General features: G+C 40.0%; 1 protein-coding gene across 1 annotated transcript in view; it reads left to right on the top strand.

Annotated features, from left to right (window-relative positions):
- Positions 1 to 18240: 18240 nt before the first annotated feature.
- The window catches only part of ESRRG (estrogen related receptor gamma), a 438667-nt gene continuing 433734 nt past the window's right edge, over positions 18241 to 23173 (top strand). The window contains exon 1 of the mRNA XM_032591789.1: positions 18241 to 18328. The gene's annotated coding sequence lies outside the window, so the exon portion shown is untranslated. The remainder of the gene's footprint in view (positions 18329 to 23173) is intronic.

Raw genomic sequence — 23173 nt, 5'->3', positions numbered from 1 at the left:
ATTATAGGTCCCCTATTTATATATATTTATATTTATATATGCCTTGATCAAGTAATTAAGAACTTGTAAGTGAATTATGTTGATAAATGCATACTACATTCTGCTCTTTTTTTCTTAGAATAGGCCAAGATTCATCATGTTAAATTAAGCAGCAAGAAATAGGAATAACAATGATATTTCCACACAAAGAATGAAACAGTTGAGCTTGGTTTTGATGACTTTAGTGCAGGGATAGAGATGTCTTGTTGAGTGTCTCCACAGAACTTTCCTGAAAATGGCCACCTGCCATGTGTGATTACTTCTTCAATCAAGAGGATCTGTATTCTTCAAATAATGTTAATATACTGAGTTATTACTTATGGTATTTTTTTAATCCATGCATCTTGCAATGTAAAAATAGTGATGGAACTCACCTATTAACAAGTTCATTATCTCATAATTTTAGAAGAATGTCCACAGAGGAGATATTATGATGCCATCTTACTCATAAGCTAAAGAACCAAGATGACAATTAATTGATGTTTAGAGATCATTTCTCTTCCCTTTAGTGATTAGAACATAGGGTTGAGCATGGGGTCTGTAAAGAATCCAAAGTAATGGCAGTGAAATGTAGTGTCAGGGATGTTATTCATTTTGCATAAGCTTTTCAATGATTTCCCTCTTCATGGTCATAGGATTTTTCCCCACTACCCCCCCCCAAATTTGTCCATCATTAATGATGGACCATATTATTGTTTTTTCTATTTGCAACTGTAAAAAGGGGGTGAACTCATTTCTCTCTCTAAACATTTTAAAATGAGACTTGAAAGAACATTTGAACTACATTTTATATTATTTTAAAATAAATTCGACATTCCTTCTATGAGCCTTTGCTCATACAGCTCTTTGATTTATGATGACATCACATCCTTTCAGAGTCAACATTATTATGTCACTGAACCTGAGGTGTGCAGAGGTCAAAAGTACACGTAAAGTTATTATGGGCCTGGAAGGTCATGCTTCAGTTCAAAGGAAAGCGAGCAGGGCTGAGAGGGAGGATGAGGGAGCCAGGGCAGAGGGGAAAGGAAAGAAGAAAGAGAGAGCAAAGCAAATTCTCAAATATGGGCATTGGCACGAGCAGAAATTTAACCCTCAGCATTTTCCTACTATGCTTTGGGAAATGAAAAAAAAATAATGAAGGGGGAAAAAAAAAGCCAGCAAGCCTTTCAAACTTCACTCTATCGCATTACTAAGAGAGGCTTTGGAAAACAGAGGGGTTACATAAATGAGAGCAGGTGCGGTCGTGCAGAGGTAACTATTCAGCACATGTAAGTGCAGTTGGAAAATCATTGTCTTGCAGAGAATACTCGAAATTGGTCCCTAATGGCCTTGGTTTTTGTCATATGGTCTTGATTATAAGGCTAAAATTACATTGCCATGCCTTTAGTGTGAACGAGATGGATGGATAATTATTACGTGCGCTGAATACCTTTCTGCAAGGAGGAACCAGGACATCCCTGGTCACTGTAGCTACCATTTCGCCTTGCTGTCAGAAAAGCTCTAAGCGGCCAATTCATCACTATATTTATGTGGAGGAGAAATGGAAATGCGCCTCTCTGGTTGGGTGTGCACACTCCCACATACATATACATATGCAGATTGTACACAGACCCAAGCGGCCCAGTGTGATTGCAAGGCAGTGTTCAGAGAAGGCGTAGCATCGGTGGAAATGAGGGGTGCAGAAATGAAACGGTGAGCTCTGTGCAAAATTGATGGCTCTTGGTGGTGTCCACGTGCTGATAGCCTGGCACTGAGGCAGCGCTAGGAAGGATCTGGGGCTCCGTTTGAAACGCTGCGGGAAGTTGAAAATGATCGACAACGGGCGTTGTTGAGCAAACAAGAAGTATTTGTAGAAGAATGATATTTCTAGATACACTAAAAGAAACCTTCCCTTTTAAACCAATTTTGCTATTTCACACAGCTCTCAGGATCCTCTCAGAAGGTGGTATAATGACACTTAACCAAAATTCCAGCTGTGGTTGCTGCTGAGAATAAATTGCGTGGTTGTGCGATGGTTGTTACCACCACCCTTTCTGGCGAGGACATCAGAGGAAGGCACCATGGGGAGTAAGAACAAACCCAGGGCTTTGACCTGAGCGGGGAAGATTCAGGACCGCACTCAGATCCCCGACCATGACCACACAACTCATTCATCATGGCAAAGTTTATGATGGATCCCGGCTTTGGAGGCTGTGGCTTCCCCTTTTCCATGCAGCCTTTTGTGAAATATGGGCAATTAGCTACGAGGGCCACTGTCTCTTCCCCATTGAGTCTCGAACCTTGGGGCCAGCACTGAGGGGACAAACAAATCACAATTTGCTGAAGAGCTCACAGAAAGTCTGATGTGAAAGCAGACACGGGTTTGAGAGAACAGGTTCGGAGTCCAAAGCCAGCATCTCGAAGCTTTCTGATTGTGGTATATAATTTGCCACTCAAAGCCCAAATAGTGTGTGCGTGTGGGAGGGGGTGCATGAGTTGGTTGAGCAGATAATTACTCAATTGCCCTAGCTGTTTTGTTGCTGATATTTTGATTGCTTTGATGCAGAATGTAATGCAATATTGTAAGGTGAAGAGCGGCCAAAACATTGAGGATGGATGTTTCTTTACAAGTGAAAGAAAAAGAGAGGAAAAATAAAATTGTGGAATCTCTCTCTATATATATACACATGCAGAATGATTATGTGTGTGTATGTGTGTGTGTGTATATATATATACACACACACATACACACACATATATATTTCTGTACAAAGTATTTAATGGAAAGTGTCAGAAAAACCTATAATAATTTAGCATGTTTAATATAAGCTTTTATTTTATTCCTAGGTGTATACACACACACACACACACACACACACACACACACACACACGTACATACCTGGGAAACATAGTGAGTGATACATGGCTTCCTTATACCCATTATTACACCACCCCACATGGTAATTAAATGTGGGATTCTAGGGCAATACAAGATGAGAGTTACACTATTTTGGTGCTGTTTTTATCTTTCATTTCTATTGAAAAATACTAAATTAGTAGCATTTTATGATTCCTGATTTAGCTCTTTTAATAAGAAGCAGAAGCTAAAAACAGCCCAACCAAGCAGTTGAAGTCTTATCACAAGCCAGTAAGATCAATAGCTAAAAAAAGTATGAAAAGTTTTTGAGTGACAGCTTAAAAATGGAAAATTTAAATATATATCGCTGCCTTCTGCTCCATTGTGTAATGCATAAAGCCCATTTTGGCAGTATGTTTTTAAGCAGTCAAGAAAGTGATTTATTATTATCACTGGATTTGTGTTTATGTTCCGTGCTGTAAACTATGCTTATAGCAATATATCTGTATTAAGGCATTAATACTAGGAGTGCTGCCTAAGCTTAACATTACTAATATTGTTCAAAGTGTAGTTTATTGGGCTATAAATAGTAACATCAGTATTGACACTTGCTGCATCATCTAAGTGCCTGGGTTACGGTGTCTGATGCTAAATGACCATGCTGCTGACAGTATATAAAACATAAATAGCGACTACGAGTGATATTTCATGGCTACTGCTGGTGTTTCTACTCTCCTTGGGTCTGCAGATAAGGAGATCTATGTGTGCCAAGACCTCGTGAGATTTCCCCCGTGTTTGTTAGAGGGATATGCTTAGAGGAAATCACATCTTGATTTTACACTTTCTTGTTTCACGTGACCACTAATTTTATGTCACACGTACAAATAAATAGTCCTTGTTCACAATAATGGAAGGGTAGTTAGCAAATCAGGCATCAAGTTTGGTGTAACCTATGTTCATGCTGGGTCTTTATCTTGATATGAAGCTGGTTGTCGTTTAGTCTTTCGTGGAACAAGTTTTAACTTGTTTAACAAGCAGCATTTGGGCGGCTATAACAAAATACCAGAAAGTGGGTAGCTTATACATAACAGAAACTGATTTCTCACAGCTTTGGAGGGTGGGGATTCCAAGGTCATGTTGCCAGTAGAGTGGCTGTCTGGTGAGGTCTCCTTCCTAGATAAGCTTTCTTTTTGCTATAACCGCACAGAGCAGGAGGGACAAGTGGTCTCTCTTGGGCCTGTCTTGGAAGGGACCCAAGCCCACCAGGATGGGTTAACCCTCGTGACAAATCACCTCCCAAAACCCCCACTTCCAAACTACCATAACGTTGTGCATTATGATTCAACCTAAGAATCTGGGGAGGGCACAAACATTCAATCCATAACAACTACTCTGTGGTGACCACGTTGTCCATGGACAAGCATATGTTCTAAGTGTGATTTCTTTTGTTGAAAATCAAGTCAGTATATCAAGTCTGTTTGAATTTCACCGGATAACTCTCCTTTGTTAAAGGCTATAAGCAGTGGAACCACTCTTTCTTGAAAAGTTGCCTTCAGGAGGCAAACAGTCACGTAAATCATGAATATGCTAGTAGGTCAAGGTGCTTTAACTTCACTTTGGAAAGGCTAATGGCATGTGCTAAATTCAGCTTTGGGTTCATTAGAGTTGGAAGAGAATACTCCTATCTAGTAATTCATTCCTTCACGTATTCACCATACTTTTATGGCGCACCAGCTGTGGGCTAGAAACCACGTGGCTCCCTGTAGAATTAACAATAAATGGAACATATCCCTTATCCTAAAGACGTGGTCAAATGATACCACATTTTGCTGAGGTAATCCAAAGGAATTATGAAAAAGTAATTTTTTTTTACCCCAAAACTCATAAAAGTGGTGAATTACATTCATGAAATGATAGTAATCAAACACATTTTTGTTAGCTTGTAATTTCTTACTAGTTTGTTATAGAATATGATAGAGGCAAGCTCATTTGAGATGCTAAGATATTCACGTACTGCCTTTTTCACCTCAAATCTCTTATTTTTTGGAGCTGATTGGATGGTGACAAGAATGATACTGGTTTGGGTAGCCCATAAATGATAGACAGCTTATGATGTAAGATATTAATACTAGATGTGCCAACTTGGCTTATCATCATTAATCTTATTAAAAATGAAGTGAAGCAAGCATTGCCTGCCTTCTTTCCATTGAAAGAAGGGAAGTGCCAGGGTAGGTGGTGAGCCGGGAGAAGGGGATTTCCTCATCCAGAAAACCAAGAAATACACACTCATCTTTACAAAGCCATAAAAGTGTGTGCTTTGATGAAAACTTTCATTCTCCCTTAAGGAACCTTCGGTGTTATTTGGCTTACTTTGCAGTAAATAAATGTGCATCCTTTACTTGGGTGCAGATAGTGGCTGTGTGGTGGATGGACAGGAAACAAAGAATAGAGGAGTCCCTAAGAACGTTTGCTTTCTCTTTTTTTCATCCACATTCAGAAGGAAGGAGCAGGAGGTCCATGTGGCTGGGCAAAATAGCACAGTTCAAGAAGCCAGGAGAAACAGAAAACATTAAAATCTAGAGCTCCAAGATGGCAAAGGCGTTGGGAAGGCAGGGTGCTCTGGTTCTTTTCTAGCTGGTTCACCGACCACTTCCAGAACAGCGTTGCGTTCATGGTAGACACCTTTCTCCCCCCAAATCTGTCAGAGTTCCATAAAGAACTCAAAGCACATTAAGCATATGTTATTGTTTCTTGGGCCCTAAATACATCCTTGTAAAAGTGCACGAAGTGATGGCAGAGTGAAGGCTGGCAGCCCAGGGACCTATGAATCCAGCGTTTTTTCATTAATTCCTCATTGCCTCCTTTGTTCGTTGAAATATTCAGCTTTGGTCTAAAAAACAGCTAAAAACCTTATGCAAAGAGCTTGTAAACAAACACCCACTTGAACCATCTGGTCTTGTAACACATACAAGTGATTAAGCTTCAGAGCTATGATTGTTAAATTTTTAAAAACACAACAATCCCAAACACCCCCAAATAGACTCCTTATACAAGTTTATAGGGAGGAAAACATGTGAAGCTTTATGTAGTAAATAATACGGAGAGATTAAACCATCTTTTTATTTCCCTACTTCACTCCCTCCCTTTCTTCATATCATGAGTGTGATTGAATGAGAAAGGCTTGAGACACAAATATATACACTAAAAATACATTTAAAATGCCACTATACTGAGGCTACATGGTCAACAACTTGTAATAGTTGCTTATCTTTACCTTCATTATTATTTTTGCCCTTGCCGGAAAAATCTATGTGCTGGAATGTATGTATGTGCAGGTGCACTCAAGGGGGTGTCTTAGTTCCTTCTAGAATATATTAAGCAATCTAGGCTATTTGCAAATAATGAATTCATACTTTTTGCCCATAATGACTGAAGAAAGTCAGGTCAGGGGGAAATTAAATATGTTAAGAGCTCTCATTTTAATTGTATAATATCAATACTGTCTTTATAATTTTCTTGACAAGTTGTAGGGCCTATGGATTGAATTCTTCATCTATTTCTAGCATGGAAATGATTCTAAATTGCAACATTTCATTTAGGTGACATCACTACAGTGCAAAAGAATAAGCTGCCCACGGTACCACAAGCATATGGAATAACAGCGTTCTAGCTGATGACAGTTGAAAGGAACAACACAGAGAACCAAAAACTGTCAAGTGACATAAAAACTCTAAGTGAGAAATCAGTAACAAAGCATGTCTCCCATTTCTGTCTTTTCAATCTTGACCAGCCTTCATCCCCCGATTCATTGTGTCAGCTGGAAGGAGGAAAAACAGCAGTTGAAAGAAGAGACAGAGCGTTTAGTTTTGGCATTGGTGATCAGTGTGTCAAACAAACCACCAAATATTAAATGGTTTAAACATCAGCCCCTAAAATCCACAGTGGGTGTTCCTAATTGGGGTGAGTCTCTTTCATGTGGTGACTTGAAGGCTGAACTCCTTCTGTCCTGTTGCTCTCTGATTTTAATAAATGGCATCCAAGGTTGCTCACATCATCTGCAAAAGCCTGTGAAAAGGGAAATGCTACAGAATATTGTGTGTGGGAGGGTTTTATGGACCACCTGGAGGGAAGCTTCTGTCACTTCAGCTCTATTTGCATGGAGGAAGGCTCAGTCACATGACCTCACCTAACTGCAGGGGCGGCTGGGGAATACGGTCTCGCCATGTGGCAGGAACAAGAGAAGATGAGTTTGGTGAACTGCTGACTGGTCTCCACCATAAGAGGAAACGGGGAGGAAAAGATGGGTGCTGATACAGCACACTCTCTAGTATTTTTCATTTGGTAAGAAGGAAACAAATTAAAGTCCTTGTCAGTGATGGGGTCATCTGTCTCTCTGGAGGGTGAAAAAAACCCACCTGATTTGTAATGTCTGCTGATTTCCATGGTGCAGATACCTCCATGATGGCTGATTTTAAGCTACCAACATGAAGTCACTCAACGTAGATCTGGGAAGAGATACACAGAGTCTATTCTAACAGGCTAGAACAAGCCGCTCTAGCACTACATTTTACGAATCAATTCTGAGGAGACACATCTGACGCAGCCCATTTGTGAGCAGGTAGTCAATGTGCCTTTTCCCTTTTGTATCTGACCCAAGGAAGATTCACTTCAGAGTGGATTCTTTATCTCTTTAGAATTTATTTATTTATTTATTTATTTATTTATTTATTTATTTATTTATTTATTTAAGAGAGAGAGCACGCACACGTGCAAGCAGGGGAGAGGGGCAGAGGGAGGGAGTGAGAGAATCCCAAGCAGATTCCATGCTGAGCACAGAGACTGGCTTGGGGCTCGATCTCACTACCCTGGGATCATGACCTGAGCCGAAATCAAGAGTCAGACATTCAACGGACTGAGCCACCCAGGTGCCCAGAACTCTTTATCATTTAAAAAACCATTACTGTCTGGGTGATATGTGGAATTGTTGAATCACACTATATTGTACACCTGAAACTAATACAACACTATATTGACTAACTGAATTAAAATAAACACTTCCAAAAATTTTTTTTTAATTTAAAACTGTCAACGTGATATGTTGATATCAACAACAGATTGGGGTGTATAGTTTTTGAGTCGGAGACAAATAGCTCCAAGGTCACAATATGTCAAGGCTGCCCATCTGTACTGAATCCTGGGTCACTCTCAGGCAAAATTTAAAGCTTCTAGAGCAAGTTTCCGAGGAGTGTACCAAGAAGTAGGATGTCACTTCTGGAATTTCATATGATCGTTCCCGTAAATGTTTTCCCGAAAGAGGGAAGGATTTGGAGATGGAATTGATAATGGTGATGAGAGCAAGGAGATGCCAAGGATGATTCCTTTGTTTCTGTCTGTACAGTGAGTTGGATGGTGGTATCAGTCTCTGTGAGAGAAGCAAAGAAGTGATGTGAGCTAGTCTATGTTTAAAAACAACAACTCCAATTCGAATGGATCCTCAGATCTCAATTGGTGAATTGTTATTAATAGACCAATGGCTGTATGGTCTTCTAAAATCTTCACGATTCCTTGTCTACCTTTTTTTTCAAAGAATCAGGCCATGCAATGATCCATTTGATTCATTTTTACCATTCTGCTTGATCCATGCAGGTGTGGCACTCTTGAATCAAAGTGCAGTGGTCCCCATGGGGAACCACAGCCTGTGATGTACTAGGCTTCAGCCCTGTGGTTTTACTGTGCTTGGTTTTGTTTTCAAGTGTTAGCATTTTTCTTTTTTTTTTTTTTTTTATATATATGAAATTTATTGACAAATTGGTTTCCATACAACACCCAGTGTTCATCCCAAAAGGTGCCCTCCTCAATACCCATCACCCACCCTCCCCTCCCTCCCACCCCCCATCAACCCTCAGTTTGTTCTCAGCTGATGAATGGATAAAGAAATTGTGGTATATATACACAATAGAATACTATGTGGCAATGAGAAAAAATGAAATATGGCCTTTTGTAGCAACGTGGATGGAACTGGAGAGTGTGATGCTAAGTGAAATAAGCCATACAGAGAAAGACAGATACCATATGGTTTCACTCTTATGTGGATCCTGAGAAACTTAACAGGAACCCATGGGGGAGGGGAAGGAAAAAAAAAAAAAAGAGGTTAGAGTGGGAGAGAGCCAAAGCATAAGAGACTGTTAAAAACTGAGAACAAACTGTTAGCATTTTTCAAGTGTTAAAGACATAGCACCTCTTGAGCTAATGGTGTGGTCTGAGTCTACACGGCAGAGGCTCAGGGTTTCGTATTAGGTGCTTGTCGCTGATGCCCTTTGTAACCCTCCGAATTGACCAAAGCAATATTCCAGTCTGTACTTTCTGTTTGGAACACAAGGTGAGGCAGATCAAAACCTAAAAATGAATTAAATCTGTAATGCATTGGTTATAGTCTGTTACTGGTTTGTTTGAGGCAGGTTGCTATTTTTGGAAAGTATTGAAACTGGTAATGACAGATTCATACAGTACTGAGGTTTCTCAAAAAGTTAATCCATTCACTTAGTAAATAATGCACTGTTCTGGGGAACAACACTCCTCCTCCCATATTTTTTAATGATGGTGAAAAGTCAGTTGCTCTGAAAACTAACTTTCTTCATGCCAACCTGCCCTATTGTTTTTTGTTTCTTTTTTTCCTTAGCTGTGGTCTGCCAAAAAAAACAGAACTAGGGCTTGGCACACCAGTTTTGATCAGACCAACCATCAGAATCATAATGTCCTAAGTACAAAGCTCACTAATTGAATTTCATTCACTGGACTGAAATATAGCAGCAAAGACAGAGAACACTGTCGGCCGTTTTTTATGAGGTTCGGAGTCTAAAGTCATTTTAAAAATTGGGTGATGCAATTTCTTGTATCTTTCATTTAAAATGCTACTTGGTAAACAGTGTTTCAGATTAGTGTCTTTGTAATTTAAATGAAGACAATACATCAAGCTGAATCTGAAAAGAAAGTTTAGGAAAGGATTCATTCCTCTTTTTGTGTGATCTACTGTAGAAAATAATAAATAAATAGGTAGGAGAGAGGGAAAGAAAAAAAAAAGGTTTGAGGATTTTAACAGACAAAACTGAACTATTTTTAAAACAGAGTTAGTCCCAGTAGCTAAATCTTTGTTTTCTTCAAGCAGACTAATACATTCTGCCTAATTCATTTTTTATTTTCTCTCGGGGTCTGCTTGCAGATTTGCCTCAACAAAGGAAGCATCATGTTACATCTTTTAAATAATTGATGGCTCTTGGTCCAAGCCAGCTTGAAGGAAATTCTGAAAATAGGTACTGATTGAGCAAATGCCTCCTTCCTTCTCCCCATTCCCTTCTTGAATACTCTGTACTCCTCTCTTCCCTCCCCCATTTGCTTCTTTGCCTCCTTCTTGACCGACCAGTAGAGGATGATGATATCATTTGGACTTAGGCTTTATCTAAGCCTAAGATACCACTTGGTATCCCTCATCTGTTTCATATCATTCTATATACTTTATTAAAGATGGGGGAACTGTTAATTATAAGCTGACTGATGTAAATGAAGAGTTCTTGATTAATCACTAGCAACGTTATGTCATAATCCCCACCAGAGATGGTTTGTTGGGACTACAGACAGTTACACTTAGAGCTTGTTCTTTTAAATTCAAAGGATGCTGTCTCCAAGGGTCAAGTTACCCTGGAAGCTGGGTCGGCTGGACTGTGGCCTTGCCAACTCCAGCTGTTCCTGCAAGTTCAAATACTGTGAGCTGACTTGTGTTTCCCCGCCAAGAAAGAGAAAGAGATTTCCATCTTATTTCACTGTTGAGTCATTAGCGGTTGTCTACAACTTGGAAAAACCATCCCTGCTTTAAGGCAGGGGTAGTCAGTAGGAACTTGGGCTGGTCCACCATGAACCTGGCTTCTGGTCATGACTTTGTAAGTCACTTTGAGTTCCAGAGCCTCTCTTTCCTTTCCTTACTGATGAAATGCAGGCTTTGGAATGGCTTATCTCCAACATCTAGCCAGCAATGATGTTCTTGTGTCTTCCAGAGAGGAAGTCGATTTGATTAATGTATTCCGGGTTTGAGTGAATGGACTATGTGCTCGCTCACAGTTAACCTTCTTCTTTCTTCACATTGTTTTTCTTTTCTTTTAGTCTATCACTTCTTCTCTTCTGCTGCTTATCCCCTTTCCTTTCCCTTCCAGACTTTCCACATTTCTGTTTTCAGAGTGGAAGGAAAATGATTGGCAAGGTGTTAAAGTGGAGGATCCTGGCCACTTATTTTTTTTCAATCTTGCCATCACTTACAGAAACTTTCACCTCCAGAAATTGAATCCTAAGGTATCCAATATTATTGAATTTGGGAAGACTAGCTATAAAGTGGAAACTACTGGGAGATCTAAATCTGGAATTCTAAGTTGGAGCTCAGTTTAACTGGGGGAAAGCTTTCCATCGTATCCATCACTGAAACAGCTGTATCTAAATTGATGGATTATCGTCTACTCTTAAAGTGGTATCAGTGTCTGACCTACTCTCGTTTCCAGGGGACATTTTAAAATATCACATTGCTTACATTTTTCCATTTTTCTCTTATTATAGCAAGCTTGGTCAGGATGGGGAGCTGAAAGCCATCTTTGCTCCAAATCTTCCCACTAATGAATAGCTTGTTTGAATATCCTATGCCTGCCTAGGAAAATCTCTTCTGATTGCCTTTATTGAAATCTTGGAAAAAAGCTTCAAATAATCAAACCTATTTAGAACCACACAAACAACATATGGCAGGGAATATAGAAAGTTGAGGAATTTCTTCTGTTCATCTTCTCTCTGACTGTCTTCTAAAGTTATATTCAGAAGGATTAAAGGAACTATTTGTGTTCTCCCTCTTAAAAACCAATGCTGTCCATCCTTTTTGAGAATATATGATGCATACATAGGCTTTTGTATCTGCATGTAAATAGATTACAGGTAACTCCTAGCGGTAAGATGTACTCCTAAGGTTTTGGACTTCAAAATGTGCTTTTGTCCAAGGATACCAGTGCTGTTAATAGTTGGGTTCTATGATAGTGCTACCATTTTCAGGAGCATTATGTGCTAAATGGCTTCTCTTTTTATTGGAATGTGCATTCTTAGTGCCATGTGGGGACCCAAAGAATAGATCTTTCTCACTCTGAAGGTAGAGAGGTTTTTTCCCCATCGTTAGGGAGCTGATTGTAACACCCTAGAGGCTGCTGATGCTGAGGATGGGGGGTGCAAATCCTATTGCCTTGGGGGTCAGTGACTTTGACTTTGAGTGAAGGGATACTGGTAATTCAGTTCTCTGGATTTGCTCTAAAAAATATCTTCTGGGATAGGTAAGGGAATCCAGATGCTTCCGCCCCTAGCCCCATGCTGTGCAACCATGACGGGATAGCACTGTTCACACTGTAATCTATGTGCAACAATGCCCCCAGAAGGTTCATAAGATGCAAAAGCCACTTGAGTGTATCTGGTAGTTTTTAACACTAGAATTATTTTTTTTTTTGTCAATTCAAGTTGTTCAATCTCAATACTTAATTGGGTAGAGGCAGTTCCTAGTCTACACAATAATACTGTCCCTGTGTACATTTTAAAACTGGTAGTTTAGGGGCGCCGGGGTGGCTCAGTCGGTTGAGCGTCCGACTTCGGCTCAGGTCATGATCTCACGGTCTGTGAGTTCGAGCCCCGCGTCAGGCTCTGTGCTGACTGCTCAGAGCCTGGAGCCTGTTTCAGATTCTGTGTCTCCCTCTCTCTCTGACCCTCCCCCGTTCATGCTCTGGCTCTGTCTGTCTCAAAAATAAATAAACGTTAAAAAAAAATTAAAACTGGTTGTTTATACTTCAGAATATTTCCCGAATAGGAAAATTTACATAGCTAGTGATGAGTTTCTAGATTAACCACAAAAAAATTTCTCAATCATACTATAACTGAACTTCTAAAGGTTTACAGCAGTTTTGTTTTCTGTTCTTCAGTAAATCATCTACTGTATTGAATAAGAAATCTTCCACCTGGATTGGTTGTCACCATTTAAAACAGAAGTAATCTGGGGAAATTTATATTGCATTTTGTAGTAAGAAGAGATCATTGAGGTAATGGTAACAAATTCCCGTACCCTTCCAGTGCCCATCTGTCTTCCCTCACTCAGGATCCCCGAATGGCAGAGAATACAAAGTGGAGCCCGAGATGTCTTCTAGCAAAAATATGCAGATGGTGAAATTGGGGGAGAGTGGTCAAAGATCTAGATTCTAATTCATCCTTCCCCCCACCTTCTGAGTATTCCGAAATAACAAGATCCCAGTGGCCTGTGGGACAACTGGTTCATGTACCTTTGGTCCCAGAAGACTCCAGATTCTTTAGGGATTATCGAAGCACGATGCATCCATCCATCTTTTCTCTCCTTGCAGGAACTTCTAAGTGTCCTGTGCATAACTGAAAGGGAGTTTAGTAACTAAGGTAGTAATTCTTCCTCCCCAAGACTCTGAGAGCAGGATCCCACTGCCCCCCTGATGTGGGCTGCCTCCTGTGTGTATGGGAGATCCCAAATAACATGATCCTGACTTGAATGCCTCTGATCAGAGATAAAGCTCTATGCGTGGGATCAAAAGGACAACTCATTCCAAAAACTGTTATCATAACGTGCACATTATTTTGAATTTTCATTAATTTCAGCGATGGGCTTTGGCAAGATGTAGATTCTAAATGTTAACTTGAAATCACAGCCATGTTGGTCATGACCATTGGCAACATCACACAGACGGCAACTTCTTACCTGATGAAATCAGCACCTGAAGGACTTTTGACCCTTCAAATCCTCCTTTTGTAAGACGTACCGTATTTTATTGCACTTTGCTTTATCACACTTGCAGATACTGTGTTTCTTTACGGATTGAAGGTTTGTGGCAACCCTGCATCAAGCAAGTCTACTAATGGCATTTATTTTCCCAAACTGTTTACTCATTTAGTGTCCCTATGTCACATTTGGAGAATTCTCACAATATTTCAAAATTTTTATTATTATTATTATATTTTTATGGTGATCTGTGATCGGTGATCTTTGATGTTACTATTGTAATTGTTTTGGGGGGACACAGTGTACTCATATGAGACAATGAACTTAATCAATTAATGTGTGTGTTCTTTCTGCTCCACCCACTGGCCATTTACTCTCTCTCTCTCTCTCTCTCTCTCTCTCTCTCTCTCTCTCTCTCTCTCTCTCCTTCTTTCCCTCTTTTTCCCTCTCCCTCTCTGTCTCCGTCTTTCTCCTCTCTTTCCGCCCTTTGGGCCTCCCTATTCTCTGAGACACAACAAAATTGAAATTAGGCCAATCAATAAGCCTACAGTGGCCTCTGAGTGTTCAAGTAAAAGAAAGAGTCACACACCTCTCACTTTACATCAAAAGTTACAAATGATCAAGCTTAGTGAGGAAGGCCTGTCGAAAGCTGAGATAGGTCAAAAGCTAATAAGCCTCTTGCTCCAAACCGTTAACCAGATTATAATGCAAAGGAAAAGTTCCTGAAGAAACTTAAAGGTGCTACTCCCAGTAAACACAGGGATGATAAGGAAGTGAAACACCGGCTCTGATATAGAGAAAGTTTTAGAGGTCTGGCTAGAAGATGAAACCAGCTACATAAATTCTCTTAAGCCAAAGCCTCATCCAGAACAAGGTCCTAACTCTCCCATTCTAAGAGGGCTGAGAGAGGTGAAGAAGCCGCAGAAGAAGAGTAGGAAGCTAGCAGAGGTTGGTTCATGAGGTTTAAGGAGAGAAGCTATGTTGATAACCTCAAAGGGCAAAGTGACGAAGCAGGTGCTGATGTAGAAGATGCAGCAAGTTATCAGGAAGATCTAACTAAGATAATTCATGGAGGTGGTGGGCCGACTGGGTGGCTCAGTTATTTGAGAACCGACTTCTGCTCAGGTCATGATCTCGCGGTTTGGGAGTTTGATCCCCACCTCGAGTTCTTTGCTGACAGCTCGGAGCCTGGAGCCTGTTTCCTATTCTGTGTCTCCCTCTCATTCTCTCTCTTTGCCCTGCCCCTGCTCATGCTCTGTCTCTCTCTCTCTCTCTCTGTCTCAAAAAAAATAATAATAATAAAAATAAAATAAAAAGATAATTCATGAAGGTGGCTACACTCCACAACAGGTTTTTCCATGTTGACAAAACAGCCTTCTATTGGAAGAAGATGCCATCTAGGACTTCATAGCTGGAGAGGAGAAGTCAGTGCCTGGCTTCAAAGCTCCAAAGGACAGGGTGACTCTCCTATTAGGGGCTGAAGAAGCTGGTGACTTGAAGTTGAAGCCAGTGCTCATTTACCACTCAGAACATTCTAGGGCCCTTAAGAATTATGTTAGTCTATCTTTTGGGATGAGCAGTGGGTGTTGTATGGAAACCAATTTGACAATAAATTTCATATATTAAAAAAAAAACACTAAGGATAATGTAATTAAAAAAATTATGTTAGTCTAGTTTGCCTCTGCTCTATAAATGGAATAGTAAAGCCTGGATGACAGCCTATCTTTTTACAGCCTGGTTTACTGAATATTTTAAGCCCACTATTGTGACCTGCTCAGAAAAGAAGATTCACTTCAAAATATGACTGCTTATTGACAATGCACCTGGTCACCCAAGAGCTCTGATGGAGATGTACAAGACCAATGTTGTTTTCATGCCGGCTATCACAACATCCAGTCTGCAGCCTATAGATCAAGGGAGTAATTTTGACTTTCAATTGTTATCATTTAAGAAATACATTTGCTAAGGCTATAGCTGCCATAGATAATGATTCCTCTGATTGATCTGGTAAAATAAATTGAAACCTTCTGGAACAGATTCACCATTCTAGATGCCATTAAGAACATGTGTGATTCATGGGAAAAGGTCAAAACATCAACATTAACACATATTTGGAAGAAGGTGATTCCAGCCTTCATGGATGACTTTGAGGAGTTCAAGACTTCAGGGGAGGAAGTAAACGCAGATGTGGTAGAAATAGCAAGAGAATTAGAAGTGGAGCCTGTAGATATAACTGAATTGTGCAATCTCATGATAAAACGTTAATGGATGATGAGGGTCTGAGCAAAGAAGGTGGTTTCTTGAGATGGAACCTACTCCTGGTGAAGATGCTGTAGATGCTATTAAGATTGTTGAAATGACAGCAAAGGACTTAAAAAATTACATAAGCTTAGTTGGTAAATAAAGCGTGGCAGGGTCTGGGAGGATTGACTCCTATTTTGAAAGAAGTTCTACTATGGGTAAAATGCTACCGAACAGCGTCAGGTGCTACAGCGAAATCGTTTGCGAAGCAAGAGTCACTTGATGAGGCAGACTTCATGGTCTTAGTTTAAGCAATTGTCAGAGCCACCCAAGCCTTCAGCAACCACCACCCTCATCAGTCAGCAACCATCAACATTGAGGCAAGACCCTCTACCACAAAGAAATTACATGTCACTAAAAGCTGAGATGATGGTTAGCATTTTTAGCAATGAAGTATTTTTAAAATAGGGTATGGACATCGTTTTTGAGACATAATGCTATTGTGCCCTTAGTAGACTACATATAGTGTAAACATAACTTTTATGTGCACCGGGAAACGAAAAATTCATTTGACTTGCTCCATTTCAAGTCTTGCTTTATTTTCACGGTTTGGAACCCACCTGCAGTGTCTCCAAGGTTTGCCTGCACTTCTTGAATTGTAAGCTTTAAAAACAAAACAAAACAATAACAACAAAAAACTAACAACCTACGTTAGTTCCCCTCAGGCTTCTTACCCTGTAGTGTTAGTTGGATGGGTTCTCCCCTCATTTTTCCTTAGACTTAAATTACAACATTTTAACAGGCCTTCTGTGTTCGCAGTCCCAGGAAATAAATAGGGTTGAATTCTCACATCGGAGTCATCTTGCTTCTTTCTCATTCATTGAGTATACTGGAAACATCTTCTGTTTTTATTTGCAAAGCACCTTTCCTTCCCCGTTCTGAACCCTGTCAAATTCCGGTGCACACAGGAAACCTCCTCGGTGTCTGGGCTTCGCAGATCTTCAGCTCTCATTGTCTGCAAGACTTTATTTACAAATTACCCCCTTTGTCTTCCAGTAGTCAAGTTGTCCTCTTCAGCATTAAAGCCAATGATTCAAGTTTGATTCCGGTTGCTTTTTGTAGTCCAGGGAATTGAGGTGAAGCTGGAATTGAAACTTCAACTTGCTTCATTGTCGAGCATTTTATTTTTAACCTCATTCTGTAAAGAAAAGGGCAAAAGCTGTGGGTGTGGCGGTGTCTTAAGTGAATGTGATTTAGAGCTCCTCTGAGAATCTTCTAATCAAAATACAGGCATCTCTTTGAAGCGTTCACTCCCCAAAGTCTACAGTTACCACATTCGTGCCTCAAGGGGTATAACAGAAGATGGCCTGGTACCACCTGATTAATGAGTTTTCCACATCTTTTCCTTAATGAACTGCACTGGATCCTGTATCCAACAAATTGTTAGAGGCCTTTCAGTTGTCCATTGGTCACACCCTTCTCGTCTTCTGCTTCTCCTTTCCCTGGGTTGCAAGTTCACAGAAGAATTCTCCTGGGTTTCCAAGGGGTCACCTTTTGCTCTGGAGAGTTTTCTTCTAGATGAAAGGGTGTTTTTTTTTTAAGATGGGAGAGGGGTGCAGTCAGGTCACATGGAATTGCCATGTCTGTACATCAAGATTGGTAGAATATTGATAGTTTCATACGGTTCCACCTAACAACTTCTCCTGATAAACATTCTACCCAAAACAGCATTTTGAAGTGCATGTCTAGCTAAAACCCACTGTGCAGTTTTTTGAAAGAGAAACTTGAAGTATTTTTCCAATGAGGAAACTTGTGTTTCTGTAACCTGCTCCCTTTTCTCTTTTCTGAGGATCAGAGAAATAAGAGACAAAACCCTCATATTTGGAGAAAGTCACATATTTTGAGCTGGATGTGAAATAAGTAGGAAATCCTTTGGTCCCTGTGATAGAATTTTTTTCTGAAAGTTATAAATGGGAGTTATCATGGAAACTGCTTTGAAACCTTAACTAGAGCATTCACTATAAATAAGAGAGGAGCAGAAGATTAATAAATCTGATAAAGCTGAGAAAGAAGAAAACTTGAAATAAGAAATGAGGACTGTACCTCGTTTGAGCATTAATATGGCCCTGAGTACATATATAGGAAAATCAAAGACTTGCTCAAGGCAGAGCGTGCGAAGCCATAGCTATTAATGTGTGCTTAACTCTATTGCCTGGGAGATTTTATTAAATGCAGCGGCCAAGGAAATTGACCTCACTTTTTTTTTTTTTCCTTTTTTGGGTTGGATCCTTGCTCACGTCACGTAAATGAATAGAGCTGACAATTTACTGGCTCATCAATGAAACAATATTAAATTATGAAGATGTAAGGAAAAAATCCTACGCTAACATTGTTGCAGTTTGAAAGGTAAGCTGTCCCCTACAAGAGTAGGAGATATTAATGTTCATTTAAAAACCTATATAACATAATGCCAGGTGATACACATTATAGGGTTAAGTGGCCTCTTGATACCTTTGATTCACTGCTGTCCTGGCATGTATCTCATTAGCAACGTACATGAAGAGAGGCTCCCATGTTTTTTCTTGTTCTGTCTTTTAAAACGCAAAAACACCATTGTTCACGCTTTTAAAGTGTTTTATTTTATGGGATATTCTGACAAGTTGGGCTCTACTGAATGTGTGTTACAGTGATCGTGGGGTTCCTTTTCAGAGGTTTTGCCCTTGTTTTTATTGGTTCACCATACTGACCATGAAACATAGCTGTCAGAGCCAGACTGTTTCTTAATTGTTGTCTTTCGGGGATGTGGAAGAAACAAAGTATTATTTTTCTTGCTGTCTTGTCCCTTGCTTAAGGTTGGAAGCCTTTTCCTAATCCTGTCTTCTGTGAACTTATTAAAAGGACTTGGTATCCCGTCTCTTACCAATCGAATACCTAGTTCTTCCCAAGTATACCTAGACATTAAGTCTTTACTTCACTTTTGAAAGAAAATCATCCTGCTGTTCTTGGCCACCATCGTTACTCAGTTGGTCAACTGGACCCAGGCTTGTCTCTTGAATTTAGAGCCCCGTTGTAATGACTGCCTGACAGGATCCGAATGTGGAGAGGTCCTTTTTGTGGAAATAGTTCCTGCTTCCCTCTGACCCTCAAATGGGCTTACAACTCAGGAAAGGTGACAAACCACTGCCCTAAGCAGTTAGCTCTTCCGAGGCAGTATCAGTAATTTATTTGTCACCCCCAGTACCTGCTGCAGGGTCTGGTGCAGAGTGGGTGTGCGAGAAATCCGTGCAAGAAGTTCATTCACGCTAGCTGACGATGATGCCTCTCCGTCCTGCTCGGTGCTGACCCCTCGGCAGTGAGTCAGATTTTCTGAACAGCATTCAGCAGATTTCTGCTTCAATGTGGAAAATGGCACTTTAGAAGTCGAATTACCTTTTTCATGGCACCCAAGTTGCTTAATTTGCAAACTGAGAATAATTTAGGCAATGGGAGAATATGTTTCCATGTGTGAGTGGATTGAAACGAGTTTGGTGTTCTGTCTGCTCCTTTAGCTCAAACTATCGTAAAATGGAGTTCTGGCCAAAAATCATTCAGTTATATGATTCTGGGATATCATCTGTGTTTTGTGTAACATCAGTTTAGTTTTAATTATTGGTGATACTTAAATCTGTGCTTCTTGTAAATTGAAGGTATGCCCTACCTTTAGAAACCAGAATGTGCTGCAAATTCATGCTTCCTATGCCTTTGCATGAAGGGACACTTATTTGCACTCTATAAATAACTTGGCTTTATAAAATAATTTATCACAAGATTCCTTTAAATAACCACCTCTCTTAGAGCATTTGAAATATGATTTGATTTGAACAAAATCAATGTCCACTCACTCAACTTTTCAAGAACACATCTGCTTTGTCATGTGAGGCAGGTGACGGGAGAAAAATCAAGCAACAATAAATGAGGGTCTTAGTGAGCTGAATAGGAATTAATTTTAATTTAGAAAAAAATTTGCTTTTCTAGAGTTTCCCAGGGAAAACACCTTCACCTTTATCACCTCCAAAGTACATAAGAAAAAAAAAAAAAGAGCAGGCCAATTTTTAGTTTGGAGAAGATAAATCTATTTCTTCGGTGGGTCGCATTCTGCATTATGCATGTGCGTAAAAGTGAGGTTTGCTTTGATCCTGACTATTAAAAGTTTATTTTTAAACTCAGACTGGGCAGGAATCCAGCGATGCTCTTTCCCTGCGTGCATCCTGGTTTCAGGTCCTCAGCCTGGCGGAATGTAGCTAAGCAGCAGGAAGTAGTTGAAAAGTGTGGAGACTTGGTGAGTGTTAGGGTTTTTTTCCCCCCTTCTTCCCCTCCATTTTTGAAATTCAAATTGAATGCAATTTTCAGCTCATTTGAGCCAGAATATACTGTTGCTGAGCTTCAGTGGCTCTTAAATTCAAACGCACAGGAGAAAACAGATATCATCTGTCACAGAGGGTGGGAGAGAGAACACTCCCCCTATTTTATTCAAGGGAGGCAGAGCTCTAGTAACTAATTCAAACCTTTCTGCCTCATCGACTAATCATTCACCAGCGAACTTATCAACTAATCAATGAAACCTTTAAGACACTCATCTTAGGAAGTCGGGAGCAATTTCCCCCTCCCTTAAAAAAAAAAAAAGTCATTGTTCAAGGCTATTTTTGTGTTGTTGGGATTTTAATACCTTTTTTGCAAACTGAGACAGAATATCCTGGCAATCTTTTTCCTGCCCTTCCTGACTATTTTTATTGTTTCCATCTTTAATGTCTTTGTCAATGCTATTTATTTATGACTGAGGATTAGCAGAAAGCTTACTGCTGGCTAAGTGAGGCCAAATTTTTGAGTTTTTTCTTCACTGAACAGACTGCCTGAAAAATAGTCTTGTTTCTTGGGGCAGATATAAATACCAATTAAAAGAGGAAGACGCACTCATACAGTCCCTGGGTTTGCTAGTGTGCCTTATCTTCAGGGTGGCTGCTCTAGTGTGGTTTGAGAATGCGTCTCGGGAAACTTCTGCTACTGGATATGTGCCCAGGGAATGCAAATGACGTGAACGAATGATAATCTGAAATCCCTGCTCTAATTTCAGAAAGGATGTGATGTGGCAATTCTGATTCTGAAATCTAGGTTTCATGCCTTACCACTGGTGCTTATCTTTGACTATTCTAATGTAATCCAGAATTTCCATGGGAACATGAAGTCCATTAACCTTCTCTCTCTCTCTCTCTCTGTCTCTCTCTTGCTCTCGCTCTCTGTTTTTGTTGAGGTATGTCTGTGAGAGACAATTATGATATTATTTCAAAGTAGGTAGGAGAGAAACAATTTGCTCCCTAAATATTATCTCTCATGAAATTAGCTCATACCCGTCACATGTGGGGTTTAAAAATGTTTCACAGTGAGTGTATGATCAAGCCATATATATTTATGTGTGTGTGTGTGTGTGTGTGTGTGTGTGTGTGTGTCTACATGTCCTCAAGGTGTCCAGGAATGTGACAGCAGGAATTTCTAAACAAGTCATTTTCACATTAATAAAGGCGTCAACGACTCTATCCTCTAAGTGGTAATGTGCTTGTGCCTTCTGCCCCTGGTGGAAGACATTTATTTCGTTGCTTTTATAAAAAGAATACCCTCACTTGTTAACCTGTTTCTCACTACGATGCCTTAATACAACTACCAAGACTATATTGTTGTTTCTTTGACTTCACTGTAAGAAGCCAAACTACCTTGACGAGGAATCCAATCCACGTTTTTAGCTAATTACGAAGTTATTAGAATTTTAACTTTTCTACTGAAATATCAGATCTCTTCAATATGCAGGTAACTACTGAATGCTTACTATGTGCTAGACCTCCATTATGCTGAGATTTATAACATGCAAAATAGTAGTTTTCTAAACCCAAGTGAGGTAGATATTGGAAATGAAATATCAGCATCAATTAGGCAGGGAACTGTGAAGCTTGAGAAGCCTTCAGGTTCTCAGATGATTCTCAAATATGCAGTCCCTTCTTGTTTTCCTCAGTCTGGTAACCGTTGGTATGAAACAGAAATGATCTAACTTGGAGGTAGGAGGAAAGGTGAGACACAAAATAATCAGTGTAAAGGATAAGAGATATATATACGTAAATGCTAAATGTATCCTATTCTTCAACAACTGCTTACAGCTCTGGATAAGTAAGGATGGACAAGTGGGGTGCTATAATCCTGCATTGTAAAGTGGGTAGGCCAGGGGTGAGCAGAGGAGAGCAAGGAAGCCAATTCAGGAGGGAGGAAAAGCTGGAGTGGAAGGGAGAATGTTTGAGGCAGGGGCTTGGTACGCTGTGTGGGAGCTTGCTCATACCCAGAGGGCCAGTAGTTAAATTTCTAGAAATTTCATGAGCCAGCTTTTACAATATATCATTAAAAATTAAATTATATGAACTTACAATAAATCACTTATATTAAAAACAAAAGTAATGAATGCTGAAAACTTATCATTTCCTAATTATATCCCTCCCCATGCACTGCAATTATCTGTGCTCTTGAGATGTGTCCATCATATTGGGAGGTGGAAATACCGTCTGTGATGTGCTGCACATCTCTTCCCAGCAGCAGGTTCCATGATGCTATGTTGGTACCTTGACCTCAGCCATGGGAAGAGTATTTATTCCACAGAAATTGGCGAATGCTAAAAATTGGGGCTTTTTTTTTCATGTGAGAGCCAATTATTAAAGACAAAACAGACAACATGGAGAGTGGAGGGTGGGAGCAGGGCTAAAAAGCTGGGAGGTGTGAGAGGAAAAATGCCAGAGAGCAGGGTTACAGGAAGAGAATTGTTTCCTTTTATTATTGAAGAGCAGAGCATTACGTTAGGCAAACAGTTCACAGTCTTTTAGAAATCATTGGGAGCCATTGACCATTTTTAATACATTTTATTATTATTGTAATCCATGTTCTCTATAGAAAATTTGAAAATAGAATAATAGCTTATAATTCTATAATTATTGGTATGTGCCCCATACTTTTTAAGTGCTTTAAATATAATACATCATTTAATCCTGAAAGTAGCCCCATCGAGGAGTTGCTATTCTCCCATATTAAAATGGGGAAGGTGAGTGCAGAAAAGTTCAGAAGTCTGGCCAAGTAAAGGAGTGTGATTTGAATGCAGGGAATTAATTCCACCTAGAAGTTCACTCTGCCCTGCTGCTGTTCCGTGCAGAAATGACAACCCACGATGATCCCCCACCTGGCCTC

The sequence above is a fragment of the Lynx canadensis genome, chromosome F1, assembly GCF_007474595.2.
Source record: "Lynx canadensis isolate LIC74 chromosome F1, mLynCan4.pri.v2, whole genome shotgun sequence".
Taxonomy (NCBI): Eukaryota; Metazoa; Chordata; class Mammalia; order Carnivora; family Felidae; genus Lynx; species Lynx canadensis.
The sequence above is the reverse complement of the archived record's forward strand: the minus strand, read 5'-3'. Positions and strand labels throughout refer to the sequence as shown.